General features: G+C 40.0%; 1 pseudogene; it reads left to right on the top strand.

The window, feature by feature from the left end:
* The first annotated feature begins 12,996 nt into the window (after positions 1-12,996).
* Positions 12,997-17,050, top strand: LOC129034528 (high mobility group protein B1-like; annotated as a pseudogene).
* Positions 17,051-22,045: the final 4,995 nt, after the last annotated feature.

The raw sequence follows: 22,045 nt of genomic DNA, 5'->3' as shown, positions 1-22,045 counted from the left end.
TCACTGGGCTCCCTCTTCCCAGAAATCAGATTACTTCTTTTTTTTAGTTTGTAATATTGTTTACCATTTTCAGTGGAAAGTGCCCTGTAATTTAGGTGGAAAATCTAAAATCATTACTAAATCTCAGGATGATGCAATAGACCATAAATAAGGATCATCTTTAAAACAACTATAATCATCACTAGGTGGTACACAAGAGACTGAGAACAGGTAAATAATGAATACACCCATCCATTAAACTAAAAATCTATTGTAAACCAAAGTTATTTTTCAACCCTTTACCTAACGGTCAATGAAGAAAGCCCTCTGTAGTCAGTCTTTAAGAGCAGGACATTAGAAATTCAGAATACACACTCTTTGTAAACATGCAAAAGCATAAACGTGATTAATTTATAAAAAATACTGGCACAATAGCAAAATAATCTGGGAAACAGACTCAGTAAGTTTTTAAAAAATTCTCTTAAATTAAATTTGAATACATGAAATGACAATTAACAGTAAATACGATCCATGGGTATCTTGCAATGCGTAATAACAATATTTTTCTATTTTTAGAAAATGACTGCATTTATGTGAGATTCAATAACTAAGGAACACCAAAAATGTTTGTCGCTGACTAGGTTAGAGGCAGGAATATTAGAAACATAGATAAATAAACAAAGCTAATGTTGTTCTTTAAGTAATATCTATCACTTCCCCCTTATTGAGTTATTTCTTTAAACAATATAAGTTTTTTTGATGCTATGTGTCTAAACTGAGGACTTTAGCTTCTTTATTGTTCTCCATTTTGATGAAAAAATTGAATTGGGGTCTGTTATATTGAATTTTGTTCAGTAAATATACTGAAATCGTATTTTTGTTAGAAACTATCAATAAATCCAGTATAAGAAAAGTAATAAGATACAAATATGAACAGGACCTTTGCAAAGGAAATATTACAAAGAGAGTGTGCCCAGAAAAGATATTAGGGAATGTGTTTTTTCCCTTGTGCTAGGAGAAAATACAGAAAGAAGGACAGGAAACTGTGTTATTTTTAATACAGATTCTGTGCTTGAAATAAAAACAGTTCGAACCACTGTATCACATGGTTCAATAAAAACACTTTCCCAGTATTGCAGTTAAAGAAATACAAAAGGAGCACAACTAAATCTTTTTTTCTTTTTTCTTTTTTTTTTTTTGAGACAGAGTCTCACTCTGCCACCCAGGCTGCAGTGCAGTGGCAAGATCATAGCTCACTGCAACCTTGAACATCCAGGTTCAAGTGATTCTATGGCCTCAGCCTCCCAGTGGAGCTAGGACTGCAGGTGCACACCACCATCCATGGCTAATTTTTTTAAAAACATTTTTTTTTTTGGTAGAGACAGTGTCTCACTATGTTGCCCAGGCTGGTCTCAAACTCCTAGGCTCAAGGGATCCTCCTGACTCAGCCTCCCAAAGTGCTGAGATTACAGGTGTAAGCCACCACACCTGGCCCCAAATCTTTTTTTCTACATGAAATAAGTTACTAAAAATACATCACACTTGATAAATAATTATGATTTCATTGTACATTTTGCTATGTTCTGATGGAGCATGTGTAACAACCCCAATTCTTTCTTAAAATCAATTTAAACAACATACATATGTGGCTAAATCATCTATATTCAAAACTCCATTATATATTCTATCAGTAATATCCTAGGGAAAAAAAGTTACAAGGACTTAACAAAATGTAATTTGTGACGGACAATTGTTTTGATGCAATAGGTAGTATTTATTTCCTCCAGTTTTTGGAGATATTGGGAGTCAAGGGGAAAACAATTGAACACGTGGAATGTTCATTTTTTTCCCACTTGTTTCATTGAATTAATACTGTGGGAAAGGGGAAATGATGTAAAGTAAGCTGACTTGAGGCAACTTCGTTCTGTGAAGAGTCATAATTCATTAGTATAAATAATTGCTCTCTCTTATGAAGTCAGACATTGGGTGTTCACTAGTTGCTTGGGGTGCTCAATGGTTCTGCAGCATCTTCACTTTCATATGTCCTCCTAGAAAGAAGCACCTTAAGCCTAGACAACTTTAATGACATTCCCTATTGGTGTAGGCCCTTGAATAGTTATATATCCACTTGGATATCAGTTACAGTTGTTAAATAACTTCTCAATAAATAAAATGTGAAAAAAATTGTAATTCAGTATTTGCAGCCTGTCTTAAGGTTCTAAAACTTGTTCTAATAAAATTAAAAGTGTGCCCTTTTAAAGTTCTATCAAATCACTCTCTTGAAAGTCTCTGTGACTTAATGTTGGAGCCACTGGGCTGTTTGGCAAGAAGGACTGGCAATTAAGCTTTTGTACACAGTATTCAAATTTGAGAATGTCACTTTATTACTTTGATTTTTAATTATGGACTATGTCAGCAGAAAGACTTCCACTGAGTACAGTAAAAGAAAAAAAAACCCTTCTTTCCTGGAAATGGTAGTCAATGAAGAGAAAAGCAGCATTCCTAGAAATGTATAATTTATGATTGAAGCAAGAGGCTCCTGTGGATTATCATAAAGGTAGTTTTAAGCAAGGATGGAGACTCGTAGGAGGCTTTATATGGCTGGGTGCCTCTGACAGTAGAGTTTTGGCTTCTCATGCTGGGGAAGAGCATTAACTACTTCAAGCCTTGTAAGCTGAGCTCTGGAAGAAATGCAATTAATTATGTGTCTACACTGTAGAAGGGCTAACTCATCCCTTAGATAGAGCAAGACTTCTGTTGCTGTTAAGAAGAGAAATCAAAGCCTTGCTTCGGTAGGCAATTTTCCCAAGGTAGAGGCATTCCATCTTTCATTTAAAAACTCTCATCCCTCTTCCCCAACCCCTGCCAATAATTTAGAGGTTGTTACGCTGCATAACTTCAGGGACCCCAGCCATATAATATGCTATGAAATTGTGCCCTTGAGGGCCATTTTCATAAAATACCTTGGGAATAGTGCCCTCTGGTGTTGTGGAACTTAGAGGCTCTTGTGAAACCCATTATTTTCCATTATTTATTTATCTAACTTGTATTCTAGTTTCAGGGGTACAGGTGCAGGTTTGTTCTACAGATAAATTGTGTGTGTCTCAGGGATTTGGTGTCCACATTATTTTGTCACTCAGGTACCCAATAGGTAGTTTTTTGATCTTTATCCTCCCCCAACCCTCCACCCTCAAGTGGGCCCTGGTGTCTGTCTTTCCTTTTCTTGTGTCCATGTGTACTCAATGTTTAGCTCCCACTTATAACGGAACATGTGGTGTTTGGTCTAAATGAACTAAAGCAGGAACATGTCTGTTCCTGCTTTAGTTCATATAGGGTAATGGCCTTCATTTAGGGTAATGGCCTTCAGCTTCATCCATGTTGCTGCAAAGGACATGTTCCCATTCTTTTTTATGGTGAAAGCCATTATTGAATGGTCTATGTTGTGTTCTTTTCTGCAAAGAAGAGAAGACAGTCATGGGAGACAGAAAGGAACAATTGGGTTCCATTCTTTTCTCCCTCAAGTGCAGCCCCTAACTTTCCCTTCTACTTCATGTGGGCTTTTCCAGGCCACTGTGGATAAGTACTTGACTTACCAGTCAGGATCTGCCCAAATGAAGGACTGGTAGAATGGGAGACCAGCCTGGTTGTATTCTGAGGCTATCTCCCATTTTGACCTCTTTCAGTAGTCAGAGAACCTTAGGTTGCAAAATCAGACAGGCATCTCTCCATGTGTCAGAGTGGCAATGCTGCATTAGAGATAAGACACAAAGGCCAAATGGACTTGAACATGTCCTCCATAGGTGACTCTTCTTGAGTCAAATGGAGGCTTTCTTACTCTGAGGGACCTATTTAGGCCAGAAAAACCTGGTTTCTATCATGCAGATTTTCATTATTGGTAGAATTCGTTCATTATTTGAAAAATTGTTACCTAAGAAAATGTGACAATTGGCTGAAAGACTAAATCCATCATGTTTTAACCTCTAATTGAGAAAAGAGGACATAGGACCTCGTGGCAGAGCATACGAGGAAGATCAGAAAAATCAACTCTCTTGGGTTGATTTTTATTTCTGTAAAATAGGGTGACTGGAATCGATTCTGTCTTAAGTTGTAAAATGTATCGAAAGTAATTTGAAATGTACAAATAAAGTATAAAAACTTATGAATTTAATTTTATCTTAAAATAACCTAGAAAAAATTTCATTTGTGTGCTCTTGAAGACTCTTTCTTGAGTGGAGGAGACATAGTTGTTTGTTAGAGCCAGTGCCCTGGGAATGGGAGTGTGTCAGCCTGACAGCATCATCTGCGAACAGTGTGGCAGTGTGAATGCAGTTGATCACTGCTGAACGTGAAGACTCCTAAGGCAGCCTCTATCTGTGACAATCAGTGAACTTGGGTCAATTCCGAGGCACAGCTGTAAATTAGGGAGGTTCATCTTTGGTATTTCCCTGCTCTTTGCTTTTTTGCCATTCATCTTCCCCTTTTCCACAGGTATCTACACTATTTCTTCTGTCTCTCCCCTCAGCCTGCACCTTGTCCTTGCCTGTTTCTTTCCCCCAAAAGAAATGCACCTATTCCAGTTGTTCTACTCCAAGCTAGTTTTTCTTTTTCTTAAATGAAAATAGGGTCTCCTTATGTTGCCTAGGGAACTCCTGGGCTCAAGCAATCCTCCCACCTCAGCCTTCTGAGTAGCTGGGACTACAGGCACACACCACCTACCTCTAGGTTAGTTTTGTAAGGTATAGTTCATGTAACCCTGGTAGTGTTTAAGATTATTTTGCATACTACCTGGACAAATATTTGAAATGTTAGTCATTAAGTGTTTAAATTGTATTTGAAACACAACTTGTACATCATGGTTCTGAGATATTATCACTTAGGGCTAGGCTAAAGTAGGAATATACATTTTCTAAAAATAAATCAATTTAAATGAAATACTGGGTAAATAATAGCATAGTATATCATGAGATGGAAGTAATCATCAAGGAGGTACCTAAAGGTCTGAAATTGAAAAACATCTGAATAGAATAATTTTTGCCAAGGAAATAGAAAATCACTTAGTGAGCTTTACTCTCACTCCAAGTACCAGAAAATCACAAAATAATGTGGTCTTAAGTGACAGAAATAGAAATTATCTGCTGTGGAAACTCCAATGATATTATGTATAGTCAATTTTGTGCGGTAATTCCAATGCTGCTATCTACTATTTCCGATAACTCTTGCTCGTGGTGTCTTGGTTTTTTGTGTGTTCTGTGATTTTTGACCAAGAACTCTTATTCTTTGGGTAATTACTTGGGAATTTATTTGAAGTCTGGCTTGAAGGGTTTTTTTCCCCAGGTTCCTTGGGTGAGCCACCCATTCAGAATTACTTTAAATTCTAGGCTTGAGGTTTTTCAGATCTGTAAGGTAATAAGAATTTGAAATATGAGCTCTTTTTTTTTTCTTTTCAGTTATCTTTCAGTGAATGGAATACAAATCACTTTGAAGGCCAGCTTTCAACTACAATCTATGGTGGAGGTGGTGAAGGGGAGGTTTCTCCCTGCGCTCCTCTACTCAATGAGAAGTTTCAAGAAAGGAAGTTTTCTTGCCATCCTCTTGGAGAATGGGTTTATTTCCACTTCACTTTCACCCGAACACTTTGTCTCTCATCCTCCATGTCCCTTAAGGCCATGAAATCCCAAGTCCCCAATCATGTGGGCTCAGCAAATACTTCCTGATGGTAATTGACTTCAGTGCCCTACATACTTTTCTGGATTTCTGCTTTATTTAATTTTTGCCCTGTGGCTATTTCTTACTTATTTTACTTACTTCTTGATGCATTTACAAAGTTTAAAAAATACTTTATAAAATAACTCTCACAGATAGTTGGATGGGTATGTAAATTGGTACAACCACTTTGGAAAACTCTTTGGCAGTATATACGAAGGCTAACCCTATGCACACCTGTGATGCAACAATTTCATTCTTGGGTGTGTAACCAACAGAAATATATATACAAATTCTCCAAAAGACACTTATAAGAATGTTCACAGCAGCTTTATTCATAGTAGCCTTAAAAGTAGAAACCATAAAAACACCCATCAACAGAATGGCTAAATAAATTGTGGCATGTTTATATTACATATAGTTTACACCACTATACCGAGATTGGGAATGAACAAAGTACAATTACATGTAATAACATGAATGTATTCCACAAGCATAAATAAAGAACCCAGAAACAAAAGAGAACATACTTTGTGATTTCATTTACATAAAATTCAAAATCTATGCTGTTAGAAGTCAGCATAGTGATTACTCTTGGAGGATTAGTAACTGAAACGAAACTCAAGGGAGGCATTTGTGGTGCTGATAATTTGTTCTTTCTTTTTTTAAAACATATATCTGCTGAGACATGTTCTGTCTTAGTCTGGGTGCTGGTTATACAAATCTGTCCAGTTTGCAAAAATTCATCAAGATAAATACTTAAGATATTTGCATTTCTCTGAATATACATTTTACCTTTCTAAGAAGGAAAAACACCTTTTACATCATTTAAAAATCTTTCTAGTGGGAAGAGTGATCAGAGTAAGTGGTTTGTCACATTTCACTTAATGAAAGTGGATTTTGTTTGGCTTGACATTGAATTTCCAGCATCTAGTACAGTATTTGGCACATAGTAAGTTCTCAGTAAATATTGGTAGAAGCCATACATTTCGAACTTAATTTTTTTAAACACACGATTATTAGTTCACCAGTTCTTTAAATTTAAAAATAACAGGAAATAATTGATATATACTTTTAGAAATATAATTGCCTTATTCTAAAAAATGTGAATTGAACAGATTATTCCCCAAAAGCCACAGGATAAGTGAAGGAGGCTCAAATTGTTCCTCAGTTTAAAGGTGGCCAAGTGTGGTGGCTCACACCTGTAATCCCAGCATTTTGGGAGGTACGAGGATTGCTTGAGGTCAGGAGTTCAACACCAGCCTGGGTAACATAGTAAGACCTGTCTCCACCAAAAAAAAATTCTTTTTAACTTCAACTTTTATTTTAGATATAGGGGCTACATGTGCAGATTTGTTACATGGGAATATTGTGTAATGTTGAGGTTTGGGGTACAGATCCCATCACCCAGGTGTGAACGTAGTACCCAATACGTAGTTTTTTTAGCCTATCCTCCCTCACTCCACCCTTCAATAGTCTTCAGTGTCTATTGTTCCCATAGTTATGACCATGTGTGCTCAATGTTTAGCTCCCATTTGTGAGAACATGTGATATTTGGTTTTCTGTTCCTGTGTTAATTTGCTTAGGATAATGGCCTCCAGCTCCACCCATGTTGCTGCAAAGGACATGATTTCATTATGTCTTATGGCTGCATAGTATTCCATGGTGTATACGTACCACATTTTCTGTATCTAATCTACCATTGATAGGCACCTGGGTTGATTTCATGTCTTTGCTATTGTGAATAGCACAGCAATGAAGCTGATGATACGATTCTATACCTAGAAAATCCTAAAGACTCTGCCAAAATGCTCCTAGAACTAATCAACAACTTTAGTAAAGTTCCAGGATACAAAATCAATGTACAAAAATCAGTAGCATTTCTATACACCAACAATGTCCAGACTGAGAGTGCAATCAAGAACAAAAAGTTTAAAAAATTAGCTGGGTATGGTTGTATGTGTCTGAAGTCCTGAGGTGGGAAGATTGCTTGAGCCCAGGAGTTTGAGATTACAGTGAGCTAAGATCATGCAACTACACTCTGGCCTGGGTGACAGAGTAAGACCTTGTCTCAAAAAAAAAATATATATATATATATAAAATAAAATAAAAAGAGAGAACAGAATGTTCCTAGGATTGATATATGGATACAAGGACTTCTTATGTTCTTTTTATTTTAGATGTTTGGTGTATCTCAAAGGGCAAAGAGTAAAAGTAATTTCCCCAATGAGAAGGAAAAAGAACAAAAAAAGAGCATCTTTCCAAAAGTTCAAATTATATTTAGATGTGAGGACATTTTACTGGAGGAAGTTAAAGCTTATGCTGAAAACTGTGATCGCTCTGTAGAGAAGCCTCGGCGAGCAGCCGTGTGACCTTGACCAAGCCTCCTATCCTCTGTTTCCACTATTTCACTTACAACATGAGAAACAAGTTTCCTTCAAAACTAAAATTCTCTAATTGTGCAATTCCATCTCGTTGTAGAAAAAACTGGCTTGAATTACCTTAAAAATAAGAATTATAAACCATTAAAAAGGAAAGACAATTTTGTTAATTTTAAATTAACAAGATACCATATTATGTATGATAAATTTTGTGTTACTTAGTAGAGGTCTTTTGGGGGGCCTTGATTTAGGATTGAATAAGATTTGTAGTTAGAATATAGATTATTTAAAGTTTCTTCTGTGTTTTGGTAGACATCACCGTGGCAGACACATTGTGGCTGGCTGTCCACTGAGCCTGTTTCTTCTTCCTGGACACATACCTAGGCTCTCTTTCTCAGCCTCCTTTACAGTGAGGTGTGGTCACAAGTGTTCTGGTTGATGGAGCGTTAGTGGAAGTGATATGTACCACTTCCAAGCCTGGCCCATGGACATCTCCCACCCAGGATCGTCCAGCCTCTTGCCCTTTGGCGCATTTGGCAGCACTGTATCCTCATAAGCCTTATGTTAAAGATGGCAGAGCCACAGGTGGAGGGATTCTGGGTCCTGAGTTACCACTTGCAGGAGAGCTGCTGACCAATCAGGGACACCTGTTTTGGTCTTTTCCTGAGAGTGAAATAAATATCTATCACATTTGATTCATTATATGGCTTGAATTTGAATTATATGCTATTAATGTGTGTTTAACTAAACAACCCTCACAAAATCGAAATGTGGCTTAAAAGAGAAACTGCAGATTGAAGAGAATACTAATGAATAATTCAAGAAAAGCAAATAAGAATATGGCAGAGCCAATGTTTCTCCTATTCAGAATATCTTTAGGAAGAAGGGGTTTGCTAATAAGATAAAGTTTTGTCCTCCCCCACATTCTCCAGGAACTGGGCCAATCATTACAATACTGACACTAGGAAGGCATCAGAGTATGGTGGAAAGGATAGAGACTTTGGATTCAGTTAGCCTGAGTTTTACCACCCAGTGCTTCAATTTTTCTCATCTATAAAATGGAATTAATAATATCAACCTTGCTAGGTTGTTAGTGGTAAAACATTGTAGTTAAAAGCATGAAGTTGGGGTGAGACTACCTAGAATTGAATCCTGGCTTTGCCATGACCTGGCTGGGGTAAAATACCTAAATTCTTTGCACTTCAGTTTCTTCATCTGTAAGATGGGGATAATATATACCTCAGAGAGTTAATGTGAGAATACATGCAAAGTATTCAGAACAGTGCTTGACACAAAGATGTATGTAAATGTTTATTAGTATTGTTATTGTTGCAAGGATTAACTGGAATATGGACAAAAATTCCTCACATTGTAGACACTCATTAAATGGCAATAATGCATGAGGGAAAGATGTTTGGCAATACTTGTTTGCACATAAAAATGACAGAATCTTAGTTTGACACTTTCCACATACACAATACCCTGTTGTTCAGACATTTTATTTTAATCCAGTTCCGTTTATCCAGTATGTGCTGGTCTGATGTGAAATAATTTGATTCCATGATTTACCAGGTTATTGCATTGAGAAAAAAATACAGCCTATAGAAATAAATTTGTCCTTCAAGACCAAAAGTTGAGAGCTCATGTGTTATGCTGCCCTCTTCATATTGAGCTGCACAGCAAGCACTATACACCAGACTATGATGAGTAAGGCCGGACATGCTTGCCCCCTAGCTAGGCAAAGTGATGGACACATCGTTCAGCTGGTAGAATATTATTTTGGATTGTGTCCTTTTACCAGTAAAACATTTTTGAGCAGATACTCTCAAAATAAGTATATATTTACCTATAAACTATCTATACTTAATGTTCACCTATATAAGTATACATACTTATATACTATATACTAGTATTCTTATATAGCATTAAATTATAATATATACAGAAAAGTAGACATTTTAACAGGATGAAATAAAGGAAATTAAATATAGTATAAAAGTTATTCTTAATTGTGATAGCTTCATACTATCAGTAGCCAATACCTCAAGGCTAAACTTATAGCTAGGGTGAGTTTCATTGTTAATGAGAGTGTATGTTAATTCATATTTCAATTAGGATAATTTCTTGATAATTTCAAAATTGTTTGGCTGACTTACGTCAGATATGATTAGATCATCCTTTTTAAAAAACTTCATATTGTAGCTGAAGAGCCTTTCTAGGAGTAGAAGGGTAAATTCTACCTTTTTCTTTTCTTTTCTTTCTTTATTTTTTTTTCCTGAGACAGAGTCTTGCTCTGTCGCCCAGGCTGGAGTGCAGTGGCACAATCTTGGCTCACTGCAACCCCCACCTCCTGGGCTCAGGCAATTCTCCCTGCCTCAGCCTCCCAATTAGCTGGGATTATAGGCACCTGCCACCACGCCTCGCTAATTTTTGTATTTTTTAGTAGAGATGGGGTTTCACCATGTTAGCCAGGCTGGTCGTGAACTCCTGACCTCAGGTGATCTGCCCCCCTCAGCCTCCCAAAGTGCTGGGATTACAGGCGTGAACCACCGCTCCTGGCTGAATTCTACCATTTTCAAATTGCACTTGCTTCGTGTATTAGTCTGTTCTGGAACGGCTATAAAGAAATACACAAACAGGGTAATTTATTTAAAAAGAGGTTTAATTCACTTGTGGTTTTGCAGGCTCTACAGGAAGCGTGCCTGGGGAGGCCTCAGGGAACTTGACAATCATGGCAGAAAGTGAAGGGGAAGCAGGCACTTCTTATATGGCCAGAGCAGGAGGAAGAGAAAGAAGGGGGAGGTGCTACACACTTTTAAACAACCAGATCTCATGAGAACTCACTATCATGAGAACAGCAAGGGGGAAATCCGCCCCCATGATCCAATCACCTCCCACCAAGCCCCTCTTGGTGGGCGGGACACAACTCCAAACCACATCACTTCATTAGTATGATATTCATTTGTGGTTTCTCCTCTTAAGTAACATTTCTACTTTGCTAGTTCAGTTAAAACTGCAAAACACAATTCTTATTTTTTATTTTATTTTTGAGACAGGGTCTCACTCAGTCACACAGGCTGGAGTAAAATGGCTCAGTCATGGCTCACTGCAGCGTCATCCTCCTGGGCTCAATCAATCTTACTGCCTCAGCATCCTGAGTTGCTGGGATTACAGGCGCATGCCACTATACTCAGTTAATTTTTTATTTTTTGTAGAGATGGGGTTTCGCCATGTTGTCCAGGTTGGTCTCAAACTCCTGGGCTCAAGTGATCGGCCAGCCTCAGCCTGACAAAGTGCTGGGGTTGCAGACGTGAGCCACTGTGCCCGGCCCTGCAAAACATAATTCTTAACCTATTAAACTGGGGCACAATCTAAATTGCACTGTTTCAATATACCTCCAGCAAACAATCATGTGAAGAAGGCTGCAGATGCCCCTGCCCTTTCCTTGGGAGAGACCTTTTGGACACATGAATCTCTGACAGAGGGACTGAATGCAACAATGTCAATCCACATTTTTCACGTTACTCAAGTTAGATTTTTGACTTTTAAGCCTAAAAGTGTAAACACAAGTAGAAGTTCTAATATTTTCTTACTGAACATCAAAAAGATCACTGGGGGCCCTCACCTCACTTTAGTCTGCACGTGATGTAGACTGTTTCATTCATTCTCTTGCAACATCCTGGCTGTGGAAGTCGTTGACTATTTTTCTGAAGATCTCTAGCATGATCTGAATCTTCTTCAGATCTACCAGATCTTCCTCATGGGAAAGAGAATGTTACGTTCTGTAACACAACATTTGTAATTGAAACCTTAGCAATGGAGGCAGGAGAAAATTGAGCAGCTGGTTTAAGGCCTGACCTTGGAGGCTGGTGAGCACAATGGGGAAGACACAGGTTTGGGGCATCAGTCAGACCATGATCCAAGTCCTGGCTCTCCTGCCTACCCATTGTGAGAACTTCTGGTAAGTTAAGCAATCTGAACTTTGACTTCCCCATCTGAAAAAGGTGGTAATACCTATGGCGTTAGTTAGGATAAAATTAGGTTGCTGTTAAAAGAGAGAGAAAGAGAAAGAGACCTCAAAATAGAGTGACATAAAAAGATACAGTTTTAGTTCTCTTTCATGTAAAAGTTAGGTAGGTGGTCCAGGGCTAGTATGGTGGTTCCACAGTGTCAGGGACCTAGCTTCTATGTTGTTTTTTATTCATCCTCTGCACTACTCGGCTTCCCTCTCATGTTAAAATGGCAGTTTCAGTTACTGTCATGATGTCTGATTCCAGACAGAGGGAAGAAGGAAAGGGAAAAGAAAAGAAAAGACACACTGCTTTTCCTTTAAGGGCTTGGCTTGGAAGTATTCAAATCCACCTTAGCCACATGGCCACACCTAACTGCAAAGGAGCATGGGAAATGTAGTGTGTGTCTAATTCTAGGTTTCTGTTGCTAAAGCAAGACAGGGAGAATGGTTATTGGGGCACAACTAGTGGTCTCTGGAACATCTCCCTCTCAGGATAGTTGTAGGGATTAAATGGCACCATTTAGCACAGAAATGGGCCCATGGCTAAACAACAAACCTAAAGATCACCATGGTTATAATCATTAATCTCTGAGTCTTTTGTTTTCTCTTAAGCAAAGTGAATATTGATCGATTATTCCATTCTGTAAACAGGCATTGGGTAATCTTGTGGCAGGAATCTTGTGGAAGGAATGTCCTGTCTACGCTAACACGGTGAATGGGTTCTGGAAAGTGTATACATTATTGTTCAATTGCAGGGGATAATTCTTATTACTTTCATGTTCTGAGGGCCTTGTATCACAACTGAAAAAAAAGGACAAGAGCCATTGCAGTCTATTGAGCTCCATAAAGACAGCGTTGGGGCAAATGAGAACTGGATGGGCACTGGGGACTCTGTGCTTCACTGAGGAAAAATAACTAAACATGGGCCAAATAGATGCTAAGAAGCTAAGAGTAAAAATGTCATAATATGCTCTCCCTGTGCAAACTTGTCAGGAGGAGCCCAAGATGAAGCACCCAGATGCTTCAGTCAGCTTCTCAGAATTTTCTAAGACATGTTCAGAGAGGTGAAAGAACATGTCTGCTAAAAAGAAAGGAAAAGTTGAAGATATGGCAAAAGCAGGCAAGGCCATTATGAAAGAGAAATGAAAATCTATATCCATCCATCTTCCTGAAAGAACATGCTCTCATTCTTTTTTATGGCTGCATAGTATTCCATGGTGTATACGTACCATATTTTCTTTATCCACTCTACCATTGATGGACATTTAGGTGGATTTCATGTCTTTGCTATTGTGAAGAGTGCCTTGATGAACACAAATGTGCACGTGTCTTTATGATAGAATGATTTATATTCCTTTGGGTATATACTCCGTAATGAGATTGCTGGGTCAAATGGTGTTTCTGTTTTAGGTCTTTGAGGAATCATTACACTGCTTTCCACAATGGTTGAATGAATTTACACTTCCACCAACAGTGTGCAAGCATTCCTTTTTCTCTGCAACCTTGCCAGCAACTATTATTTTTTGACTTTTTTCTTTTTTTTTGAGACAGAGTCTCTCTCTTTTCACCCAGACTGGAGTGCAGTGGCTTGATCTTGGCTCACTGCAATATTCACCTCCCAGGTTCAAGCCATTCTCCTGCCTCAGCCTCTGGAATAGCTGGGATTACAGGCACCCACTACCATGCCCAGTTAATTTTTATATTTTTAGTAGAGACACAGTTTCGCCATGTTGGCCAGGCCAGTCTCAAACTCCTGACCTCAAGTGATCTGCCCACCTCGGTTTCCCAAAGTGCTGGGATTACAGGCATGAGCCACCATGTCCAGCCTATTTTTTGACTTTTTGTTAATAGCTTTCTGACTGTTGTGAGATGGTATCTCACTGTGGTTTTGATATGCATTTCTCTAATGATCAGTGATGTTGAGATTTTAATTCGTATAACAAACACCCATGACACAGGTTCACCTATATAACAAACTTGCACATGTATCCCTGAACTTAAAAGTTTTTTTAAAAAAAGGAAAAAAGAACTTATTATCAACCAAAAAGCAAACAAAAAAAAAAAAAAAGAAAAAAATAAGAAAACCTATATCCCTCCTAAAGGGAAGACAAAAAAGAAGTTCAAGGATCCCAGTGCACCCAAGAGGCCTCATTTGGCCTTTTTCTTGTTCTGTTCTGAGTATTGCCCAAAAAATAAAGGAGAACATCCCAGCCTATACACTGTGATGTTGTGAAGAAACTGGGAGAAATGTGGAATAACACTGCTGCAGATGACAAGCAACCTTATGAAAAGAAGGCTGTGTGGCCGGGCGCGGTAGCTCATACCTGTAATCCCAGCACTTTGGGAGGCTGAGGCGGGTGGCCAACATGGTGAAACCCCGTCTCTACTAAAAATACAAAAATTAGCCAGGCGTGGTGGCGGGTGCCTATAATCCCAGCTACTTGGGAGGCTGAGGCAGGAGAATCGCTTGAACCTGGGAGGCGGCGGTTGCAGTGAGCCAAGATCACGCCACTGCACTCCAGCCTGGGCAAAAGAGCAAGACTCAGTCTCAAAAAAAAAAAAAAAAAAAAAAAAAGGCTGTGAAGCTGAATGAAGGAAAAATAGGAAAGCGTATTGCTGTGTGTTGAGCTGTAGGAAAGCCTGATGCAGCAAAAAAGGGAGCCATCAAGGCTGAAAAAAGCAAGAAAAAGGAAGAGGAGGAAGATGAAGAGGATGAGGAGGAGGAAGAAAATGAGGAGGTAAAGATGAAGAAGAAAGCAATGGTGACTAAGTTGGTTCTAGTGCAGTTTTTTTTTTCTTGTCTATAAAGCATTTAATCCTCCAGTACACAACTCACACCTTTTAAAGAAAAAAAAAAAATAGAAAAGTAAGGCTGTGTAAGATTTGTTTTTAAACTGTACAGTGTTTTTTTCTTGCATAGTTAACACCCTACTAAATGTGTCTTTAGATAGTCCTGACCTGGTGGCATTTTCAATAGCCACTAACCTTTCCTAGTAAAGTATGGGGGTTGTAAATTGCCATGGAAATTTAAAGCAGGTTCTTGTTGGTCCACAGCACAAATTAGTTATATATGAGGATGGTCGTTTTTTTCATCTTCAGCTGTCTCTGATGCAGCTTGTAGAAAACCATTGTTGTTCTGTTAACTGAATACCATTTTGTAATTGAAAAAACAGTTGCAGCTCTTTTGTTGATACTCTGAATGCTTCTAAGTAAATACAATTTTTTATTAAAAAAATTTAAAAAGACAAAAAGAAAAGTTCAACGATTTTTATCATTAACATAAAAAATTAAAATGCCGGGAAAACAGACTGATGGGTAGATCTCCTTGAAGGACTGGTGATGAGAAGGAATACAGCAAAATGGAAAGTACCTGGATGGGGGAAGCAGACAGACCTAGTGTATTAGTCAGCTTATGCTGTAATAACTCTCAAAGTCAATGGTTTACAACAATACTTCTTACTCCCAGATCTGTGAGTTGGCTGTAGCTTTGCTTGGCTCTGCAAGCACTTTTCACTTTCTTCACTTTTGCTGCACAGATCTTCATTCTGGTACCTCTATCTAAGGCACATTCTCACCGCAGATGGTGGGAGCTCACGAAGTCAAGCAATATCATGTCAGCGCATTTAGAGCCTGTATTTGGATGTTACCTGGAGCATACCCACTAACATTCCACTGACTAAAGGAAATTATATGTATTATTTGTTCACAAGTATTTATTCCTTTCTTGCCCTTGCAATGCTTACCTGTAAGATGGAAGTATTTTCATCTTTCTTTTACAGATAAAAGAAAAGAGAAGTTCTACTATTTTTACCATGAATATGAAAAATTAAAATACCAGGAAAACAGGCGGATGGGTAGAACTCCTTGAAAGGCTGGAGATGAGAGGCAATACAGCAAAATGGAAAGTACCTGGACAGGGGAGGCAGATAGACCTGGTGTATAGGTCAGCTTATGCTGTAATAACTCTCAAAGTCAGTGGAAGTTTTTTTCCATCTTACAGGTAAGCATTGTAAGGGTGGGAAAAGAATAAATATTAATACTTGTGAACAAGTAATACATATAATTTGCTTTAGTCAATGGAATCTTAGTGGGTATGCTACAGGTAACATCCAAATACAGACTGAAACATCCATTACAGTCTACACTACAGTTTGGATTCCTAACTAGCTATGTGACCATAGGCAAGGTGCTTAGCCTTTCTGTGACTCATTTATAAATATGAGTCACATAACCCACACATTTGTATTTATTAAATGAGATAATCCCTATAAAGCAGTTTTCCAATGGCATGTCACAGATAGATTATCTATATGTTGTGATAGTATATTTCTCAGCCCACAGAGCAACTGGGTGAGGCTTCGGGCTTTCCAGATCCTCAGCCAGTGGCCTCCTGCCACAAGCAGCCTTGGTTGTGTACTGGGTGCACAAATAGTATCATTTCCTGTGTGCACGATGTGAAAAATGTGAAAAATGTGAGCAAGAACTGGAAAGTAAAGCACCTAGATGGTGCCTGGCACTTAGTACATTTTAAACCAGAAGAAGCTGTCATGACTGATAGATGGAGCGGCAATGGGGAAAGCAGTTTTGATGGCAATGAGGCCACTGACAGAAGACAATTTCCCTTCCCAGCAGCTTCAAGAAAACTCCACTTGATGCTTGGCTGTTTTGCTCTCTGTGACCCTACAGGGGTCATGACCCCCTCCTCTGCAATTTGAGCAATCCCGGGGAAAGAGGATGCAGAGGACAATGTCCAGAGCCCCAGCTCTGGGTGACCAGAGTTGAAAGTTGAATCTAAAAATATGTCTTGCTATAGAACACCAATTGTGGAGCTTATTACAAATCTGCCGAAAAAGAAATTCCTGGAATTGTGCTCGTCTGTCATTTGCTGGAAGACACAGCACCATTCTTGATCTGGCACGTGGCTGAGGCTGACTTGCAGAAGTTGGAGCCTCTCACTGCCTCTCAGGCAGCCTAAGAGCGTGAAGCCAGTGCTTTGGGACTTTCTCCATTGTTTTTTATTTTTATGTTTTTGCGACGGAATCTCACTCTGTCACCCAGGCTGGAGTGCAGTGGCCTGATCTTGGCTCACTGCAAACTCCGCCTCCTGGGCTCAAACAATTCTCCTGCCTCAGCCTCTCAAGTAGCTGGGATTACAGGTGCATGCCACCACGCCCAGCTAATTTTTGTATTTTTAGTAGAGACGGGGTTTCACCATGTTGACCAGGCTGGTCTCGAACTCCTGGCCTCAGGTGATCTGCCTGCCTCAGCCTCCCAAAATTCTGGGATTACAAGTGTGAGCCACTGTGCCCAGCCTTCTCCATTGCAATCTATCCTGGCTGCTGAAATAATCTTCTCTCACTACTATAGAGATGAATATTATTGTATAAACCAAAAACCTAGTGCAATAGCCCAAGACATTTGACAATGCTGCTAGTCCGTTGGCTAGTTATACTGCTAGACAAAGCATATTTCCATGGCACACAGAGATATTTTCCTATTATTTTTCTCTTATGTTTTCCTACCATCCAGCATAGGTACAGTCAGGGTCTGGTATCCAAGAATACATACAACAGTTAAGATGAGATGGAGAACTGAAGTTTTTAAACTAAAAAAGTTGGATTCAACTTTCATCTTATTTTGGAAACTGCTTTAACTTAAGTGATTTGCAAGGCATGACCATTTGGTTGGCATGGATTTAGCATTGTTGTATTCATTACTTTGATAGACATGTATTGAAAGCCTTTTATGTGTGAGATCCTTGAGATGCAATGATAAATAGGGCATTATCTCTGGCCTCAGGGAGCTACATAGCAGAAGTTGAGTGTTTAACTAAAGAAACATTATTCTGAAATTTTACAACAACAATTCCTCTTCTAATACCTTGCACTGAGTAGAAATAAACTGCATAAAAATTCTGTGGTAATTAAACAGTACACATTTTTAAGTGTTGTTCACTCAGTAAATCCCCTTCTCCAAATCATGTGTCATAATGAGAATCTCCTATTATTTTTCTGTGGAGGAGGAAGAAACACTTAGTCAGCAATGTTGTTAAGGGAACAGGGACATGGACATTCTCATATACTGCTGATAGGGCTGATAGGGACCTAAATTGGTTCAGGCTTTCAGGAATGGCAGTCTGGCAATATGTAAATGCCCTTCAATGAAAGAATTCCTTAAATAAATTATGGAATCTCTATATAAGGGAATACTGTGTGCGTCATTAAAAGGTGATGCTCCAGATAAATAACAAAATGGAATATGTTGCTGAGTGAGAAAAATACAAAACAGTAGATACACACTGATTCCAATTGTGTGTTTGTATGTGTATATGTGTAAAGTACCTTTTTTTTTTTTTTTTTTTGTGACGGAGTCTCTCTCTGTCGCCCAGGCTGGAGTGCAGTGGCTCAATCTCAGCTCACTGCAAGCTCCGCCTCCTGGGTTTTAAGCAATTCTCTCTGCCTCAGCATCCCGAGTAGCTGGGATTACAGGCACCTGCCACCAAGCCTGGCTAATTTTTGTATTTTTACTAGAGACGGGGTTAGGCTGGTCTTGAACTCCTGACCTCAGGTGATCCACCCACCTCAGCCTCCCAAAGTGCTGAGATTACAGGCGTGAGCCACCACGCCCGACTGAGTATCTTTTATGCATAGAAAAAACTTGGAAAAAGATAATCCTGGCTGGATGTGGTGGCTCATGCCGGTAATTCCAGCACTTTGGGAAGTCTAGATATGAGGACTTCTTGTGCTCAGGAGTTTGAGACCAGCTTGGGCAATATGGTGAAATCCCATCTCTACAAAAAATACAAAAATTGCTCAGGCATGGTGGCATGTGCCTGTAGTCTCGGCTCCTTAGGAGACTGAGGTGGGAGGATCACTTGAGCCCAGAAAATCAAGGTTGCCGTGAGCCATGCATTCCAGCCTGGGTGACAGAGGGAGACCCTGTCTCAAAAATAAATAAATAAATAAATAAATAAAATAAAAAAATTACAAATCAGTTTGTTTTAGCTCCAGGGGGTGAAAATGACTCCAACTAAAAACATCTACTTTACTTGGCATTATTGAAGATCAGATGTGGTTAGTTGGTGGAATTTCTAGCAATATAGAATTTTCCAGCTAAGCCAATCGAAGAGGCAGCTTCAATTTTTTATTTGTGCAGGCAATGAAATTAATGGCAATGGGGCACACTCGCAGGAAGAACACAAGCTCAGCTCTCTTAAACAAATCATGCCATCTTCGGCAAATTGTTATTGGAAATCTGGAAAACAGGCAGCTGGGAGCGCTGCTTGCTGGAACACCATCCAGAGTTAGGCCTGGGTTAGGGCTATTGTTGGTGTGAGCTCATGTCTTCCCCATTTAGGTTGTTGAAATAATATAGTTCAAGAGAGCTGATGTCGGGGGAGGAGCCAAGATGGCCGAATAGGAACAGCTCCGGTCTACAGCTCCCAGCGCGAGCGACGCAGAAGACGGGTGATTTCTGCATTTCCATCTGAGGTACCGTGTTCATCTCACTAGGGAGTGCCAGACAGTGGGCGCAGGTCAGTGGGTGAGCGCACCGTGCGCCAGCCGAAGCAGGGGCGAGGCATTGCCTCACTCGGGAAGCGCAAGGGGTCAGGGAGTTCCCCTTCCAGGGGTGACAGACGGCACCTGGAAAATCGGGCCACTCCCACCCGAATACTGTGCTTTTCCGATGGGCTTAGGAAACGGTGCCCCAGGAGAGTATAGCCCGCACCTGGCTCAGAGGGTCCTACGCCCACGGAGTCTCGCTGATTGCTAGCACAGCAGTCTGAGATCAAACAGCAAGTCGGCAGCGAGGCTGGGGGAGGGGCGCCCGCCATTGCCCAGGCTCGCTTAGGTAAACAAAGCAGCCTGGAAGCTTGAACTGGGTGGAGCCCACCACAGCTCAAGGAGGCCTGCCTGCCTCTGTAGGCTCCACCTCTGGGGGCAGGGCACAGACAAACAAAAAGACAGCAGTAACCTCTGCAGTCTTAAATGTCCCTGTCTGACAGCTGTGAGGAGAGCAGTGGTTCTCCCAGCACGCAGCTGGAGATCTGAGAACCGGCTGACTGCCTCCTCAAGTGGGTCCCTGACCCCTGACCCCCGAGCAGCCTAACTGGGAGGCACCCCCCAGCAGGGGCAGACTGACACCTCACACGGCCGGCCAGGTACTCCAACAGACCTGCAGCTGAGGGTTCTGTCTGTTAGAAGGAAAACTGACAGAAAGGACATCCACACCAAAAACCCATCTGTACATCACCATCATCAAAGACCAAAAGTAGATAAAACCACAAAGATGGGGAAAAAACAGAGCAGAAAAACTGGAAACTCTAAAAACCAGAGTACCTCTCCTCCTCCAAAGGAACGCAGTTCCTCACCAGCAACGGAACAAAGCTGGACGGAGAATGACTTTGACGAGCTGAGAGAAGAAGGCTTCAGACGATCAAATTACCCCGAGCTACGGGATGATATTCAAACCAAAGGCAAAGAAGTTGAAAACTTTGAAAAAAATTTAGAAGAATGTATAACTAGAATAACCAATACAGAGAAGTGCTTAAAGGAGCTGATGGAGCTGAAAACCAAGGATCCAGAACTACGTGAAGAATGCAGAAGCCTCAGGAGCCGATGCGATCAAATGGAAGAAAGGGTATCAGCCCTGGAAGATGAAATGAATGAAATGAAGCGAGAAGGGAAGTTTAGAGAAAAAAGAATAAAAAGAAACGAGCAAAGCCTCCAAGAAATGTGGGACTATGTGAAAAGACCAAATCTACGTCTGATTGGTGTACCTGAAAGTGACGGGGAGAATGGAAACAAGTTGGAAAACACTCTGCAGGATATTATCCAGGAGAACTTCCCCAATCTAGCAAGGCAGGCCAACATTCAGATTCAAGAAATACAGAGAACGCCACAAAGATACTCCTCGAGAAGAGCAACTCCAAGACACATAATTGTCAGATTCACCAAAGTTGAAATGAAGGAAAAAATGTTAAGGGCAGCCAGAGAGAAAGGTTGGGTTACCATCAAAGGGAAGCCCATCAGACTAACAGCAGATCTCTCGGCAGAAACCCTACAAGCCAGAAGAGAGTGGGGGCCAATATTCAACATTCTTAAAGAAAAGAATTTTCAACCCAGAATTTCATATCCTGCCAAACTAAGCTTCATAAGTGAAGGAGAAATAAAATACTTTACAGACAAGCAAATGCTGAGAGATTTTGTCACCACCAGGCCTGCCCTAAAAGAGCTCCTGAAGGAAGCGCTAAACATGGAAACGCACAACCGGTACCAGCCACTGCAAAATCATACCGAAATGTAAAGACCATCGAGACTAGGAAGAGACTGCATCAACTAATGAGCAAAATATCCAGCTAACATCATAATGACAGGATCAAATTCACACATAGCAATATTAACTTTAAATGTAAATGGACTAAATGCTCCAATTAAAAGACACAGACTGGCAAATTGGATAAAGACTCAAGACCCATCAGTGTGCTGTATTCAGGAAACCCATCTCACGTGCAGAGACACACATAGGCTCACAATAAAAGGATGGAGGAAGATCTACCAAGCAAATGGAAAACAAAAAAAGGCAGGGGTTGCAATCCTAGTCTCTGATAAAACAGACTTTAAACCAACAAAGATCAAAAGAGACAAAGAAGGCCATTACATAATGGTAAAGGGATTAATTCAACAAGAAGAGCTAACTATCCTAAATATATATGCACCCAATACAGGAGCACCCAGATTCATAAAGCAAGTCCTGAGTGACCTACAAAGAGACTTAGACTCCCACACATTAATAATGGGAGACTTTAACACCCCACTGTCAACATTAGACAGATCAATGAGACAGAAAGTCAACAAGGATACCCAGGAATTGAACTCAGCTCTGCACCAAGCGGACCTAATAGACATCTACAGAACTCTCCACCCCAAATCAACAGAATATACATTTTTTTCAGCACCACACCACACCT

Source organism: Pongo pygmaeus, chromosome 3, assembly GCF_028885625.2.
Source record: "Pongo pygmaeus isolate AG05252 chromosome 3, NHGRI_mPonPyg2-v2.0_pri, whole genome shotgun sequence".
NCBI classification, from domain to species: domain Eukaryota; kingdom Metazoa; phylum Chordata; class Mammalia; order Primates; family Hominidae; genus Pongo; species Pongo pygmaeus.
Note: the sequence above shows the minus strand (reverse complement) of the source record. Positions and strands in the feature narration are given on the sequence as shown.